This window comes from Electrophorus electricus, unplaced genomic scaffold (genome assembly GCF_041902795.1).
Source record: "Electrophorus electricus isolate QZ-2024a unplaced genomic scaffold, ASM4190279v1 Scaffold36, whole genome shotgun sequence".
In the NCBI taxonomy this organism is placed as follows: Eukaryota; Metazoa; Chordata; class Actinopteri; order Gymnotiformes; family Gymnotidae; genus Electrophorus; species Electrophorus electricus.
The window spans coordinates 1340046-1344690 of record NW_027658649.1 but is presented as its reverse complement, the minus strand read 5'-3'; the positions used below and the strand labels follow the sequence as shown (position 1 = coordinate 1344690).

Here is a 4645-nt window from a genome sequence, read left to right as displayed (position 1 = left end):
GAACTTAACAATTGAAACATCCAAAACTGGCTGTGTTTCTTGCCAACATACTGGTGTTTGGACATGTGGGATTACTTGCATGTCGCTTTCAATAACTCAGTTGGTAGAGTAGAAGTTAAAACTGTCATCCTTTGGCTGTCGGCTCAACTCCAACTCACACAAACTTTATGTTTTAATGCAGAATCTGTCGTTTTATATGAGCATAAAAAGAGGTTTTTCCCTGACCGGGAATCGAACCCGGGCCGCGGGGGTGAAAGCGCCGAATCCTAACCACTAGACAACCAGGGACAAAGCTGCTGAATTTACATGAGAAGACCATTTTTCAAAGTCTGCACTCCTACTATTCTGACAATGTTTGGATGCATACTGGACTTGGTATGCATGAGTGGAAAAAGGCCATAAAGCGAGTTATTCATCTTTCTCTTTGTTCTACAAAAAAATGAAGTTTGCAAGAGTCAGGGCTCTTTTTTACCATCTGGGAAAAGAGGGAACGCTGGTGTCACTAACACATGGAAAGAGCTGTTATATATTCCCCATTTGTCTCCTTAATGTTTCTGACAATTTAGCCACTCATTTCTCTCTCTACATGAAAACACTCTAGAAAATGTTCTCCAAAAAATACGGAATGTTATTCTAAGTACTCAGAAAATAGTCTTTTCCTCCCCCTTCTGACGCGTGAACTTATAGACGCCCTTGATTGCACGGTGTCTCTGTAATTGACAGGGGAGAGAGCGTATGCCACTCCCTCTCTCCCTAAGAGTACAGCCAATTATGCTCTTCTAGACTCTCGGCCACAAATGGCTGTGACACCATCAGTTTCAAAGTTAAACACAACTCCTATAGTACCAATAAAAGCTTCACACTCACCTCAGCTGGGACATGGCAGACACTGAAGGAAACTCCTCACTTCACTCTCTTCATCTGACCAGTCATTAAGCTCCACTGGTTTCTTCACTGTTTTGAGTTTCAGCACTTCTAGCACTTGTAATATTAGAATAGAATCCCTTTAGTTACTAAAGGTACACAGAAATGTACACCGGTACATAGAAACTTACTGTATGTAAGAGTGCAATAGTTCAAAGCTGTATTAGTGCAGATAAATACAACTACAGTGCCATTGCAGCTTTTAATGCTGTTTCAGTATCAGGGTCTTCAGGAAGGCTCCACCTGGCAACCCTGAAGTGCCTTGCTATGCTTAAAACTACACACACACACACACACACACACACAAACAAACAAACACAAACACTTAACAAGGTGAGTTCTGCTTATTTGTTAAGAAGGCTGATCGCCATTTAAAATTAGATTTCACAAACTATAATTGTTACACTGGTGAGTTTGAGGTAGAGATGCACTTTCATTAATACTGCTTACACTGTGTTTCTTTACAACACGCATGGACGTGTTGAAGCATCTCATATGCATAGAACACTAATACTCAGAGCATTGGAAGGTTGAAAACAGAAGCTATCTGGCTCACACAATGTTTTAAATGTGCCAAGGGAAATTCCAAGTGTGGCCATCCTTGAGTGGAGTGGAAGATAAATATGTTTTTTTTGTATTTCAAAGCGGCTGTAAGAGTATAACAGGCAGTTTAGAACATGTCAGTCCCTCCATGTAATTTCAGAGAAAATATCCTATGAAGATTGGACCAAGATTCCTGCAGAGTATTTTCAGCACATAGTGGAAACTATGCCAGAAAGAATTGCTGCAGTTCTGGAGGCCAAAGAAGGTCCAACATGCTATTAAATGGGTGTATTTAAGCCCACTGTGTCCTATAATAGGATGTTGCTGGAATGTATGTGGATGTTGTTGGAATGGCCGCAGAGTTGCGGCAGCAGTACAGGTAGTCTGTAATCCTTTCCCCCATGCGAGTGAGTTTGCCCTACTGCACGGGGTCGAGTTATGATGTGAATATTTAATGTTAATGTTTAGAGATAACAGAACAGCTTTCGGGGGGTTTGGGTGGGTTGCCTTATCCGCCCCTTTAACAGAGTAGTCACAATTCAAATTTCCCTTGTTCCATTGTTTACAAGACATTATACATGTGGTTTATTTATAGTGCACGGAGTAATATGCAGCAAGTCTGGTCTGTCTGCTTTGGAAGAGAAACATTTGGCCAAAAGAGCAAAACACAGCCGGGAGGATGATTGGTAAGAGCACATCATAATATGCACCTTAAAGCTGTGCTCTACAGCTAGGTCCTGTTCCATGACTGCATATATAAATTTACTACTGACATTGCCATTTATATCTGGCCATTTACAGTGCACTCTTGCTCAGTGCAGCACTTGAAGCTGATTTTCCATTATGTTCAAGAGATGTTTGACCCGGTCAGGGTGACACACTTTAGTGAGGGCAGCAGTATCCTAGAGGACACTACAGACAGTGACGGAGACATTTCAGAGCGCGAGGTGAGAGGTTGAGTTTTTTGTTACTCTCTACGACATACTTTTCATGCCAGGTACTATTGTCCAGTTCAGCCCAATTTAATTTACTGCCTTGTATTATCATATATAAATTGCTGAACATCTTATCACTCAGTTTCAAACATCCCCTCAGCTGTTTTAAGCCATTTCGGTTATTCAGTACTGCTAAATGGATGTGGTGGGAAAATGAGAGCACATCAAACACAGACAGCTTTATGCATTGAGTAGTAAAGAGTAAAAGTTTATTGAGTTCTGTCCCCTGTATAACAGAGTAAAAGCACTGACGCGCAGTACGGTCCCCCTCCCCTTATACAGAGAACAGAAGAAAGAGAAAAAAAAGAAAAACGACTCCTACAGAGTATCGGCTAATTCATGTTTTGGTTAGCCTGAGCGCTGAAGGCTTCTTCTATCTCTATGGTTAGAATGGTATGTGAGCAGCTGGTGTACCTGACTCACATGCTTATCTGCAGACTGTTATGCTGTGACTATAGAAACATAAAGCAAAGTAAAATAAAGCAAAGTAAATTTCCACAACATTTCCCCCCTTTATTTTATATCACACATTATCACACTTTTATTCAGCAAATAGCACTACGATGTCTTCATGTGGATCACCAGCACCGCCCATCTTGGGGAGCAGAATGTCTTCAAAGAGCTGGGGTTGGTCATTGGCATGGCCGCTGAGCGCTGGCATGGTGAACACACTAGAAAGACGTCTGACACGCAATGACAAAAAAGGAGGTAAACACAGAAGAAGAAGAAAAAGAAGAAGAATGAGTAGCAGAATGGGCAACGCTACAGCCGCTACTGGAACTGTAGGCTGCGGAGTGAAGGCAGATCACATAAGATTCATATAATCAGTAATATTAGCGCTGAGATCTGGAATGTAAAAACAGCAGGAAGTGTTAATCATTTTGCACACTCCTCCTTCCTTCATGGTTAGGAGATTTAGTACCATTCTATGTTGAAGCACTGCTGCCCTTATCACTTGTTGTTCTATCTTTAAGGCACCTATTGCTGCTAAGGTGTCATTAACTATTTGCAGTAACTGATAAGCTAAGCCATCTTTTGCAGGGCTGCTACTGTGCCACCGCCCAGGAAAAGGGACCAACCAATGGTTTCACCCGGAGTGGTCCATGGGTCCCTCAGAATTCTACCACAATAGTCTGTGCTGGTTATGTCTCTCCTCACCCTGCGTCCTTGGGCGCACTACAGCTGGATAACAACAACCAGTCCAGTTCTGTGGCAATTCACCATAGGCCACCGAACCACCGACCCACATTACATTCCAATACCCCTGCAGGGTTGTCATGGAGCAATTCCACAGGGAACTGCTATTGGAGTCACTGCAAGTGCCATTGCTGTGCACCTGCACATAATCGATGCATCTGGACCAGACTTCCGGCACCTGCTGCTTCATCTGCTATACAAATATCTCACCCTTACTAGCTGCCACATGCAGCATCATTTTCGGTGGTGCGGGGTTAGTGGGACTGGGACAGTTTGAGGTCTGGTTAATAACCTGGCACATAGAGATTGTCATATTCACTTCTCCTACATCTGCGTTTTTCAGAGGGATTACAGTCCTTGGAACACTGGTGTGCTGGCACACCAGGTACTCTTGCTCGATATGTTGGGCATGCACAATGGCTGACATACACGCTGTATTTTGTTGGCATTTAGCTGCTAATCATTCTGCTTCAGTGGCGTTGGGACCCTGAAATGGTAACAAGTCTTCTCATAAGTCATGGGATTCTTCATCCATATTAATATTCAGTCTATGTTCTGACTGTGTTAGCTGTGTCTGATTTTCTCTACCGTCTCTTGACGGTTCCGAGTGTCGAAAGGGTAGGCCTTGCCGTTAACACCCTACTCAACACAGTTCCGACCTAGTCTGTTTGGGTGCTGCTGCTTGGAGTTGGGGCTGGTGTCGGAGCCTTCTTACGGTGTGTGTGATGTACCCAGGTTCCTCGTCCTTCTATTTTGACAGCAGTGTGGGTTGTTAACAGGAGGTTCTAGTTGTCTCCACCTGGTGCCTTCAGTGGCGGGAGCCCCTGACTGAATTTCCCGTAATGTGGCCTGCGGGGTAGCAGCGGTTTCCTGTATTGCTTGCACAGCGGTTTTAGTTGCAGCTGCCTTTGCTACTCTATCTGCAAAATTATTCCCCTTGCTGATTTGGTCTTCTGTAGTCCTGTGAGCTGCACACTTAACAACTG

General features: G+C 43.6%; 1 non-coding gene across 1 annotated transcript; it reads right to left on the bottom strand.

Moving 5' to 3' along the window:
* Nucleotides 1-216: 216 nt before the first annotated feature.
* trnae-uuc (transfer RNA glutamic acid (anticodon UUC)) lies at nucleotides 217-288 on the bottom strand. The gene has a single exon. It is a non-coding gene; the product is annotated as a tRNA-Glu (tRNA).
* Between the last annotated feature and the right edge of the window lie 4357 nt (nucleotides 289-4645).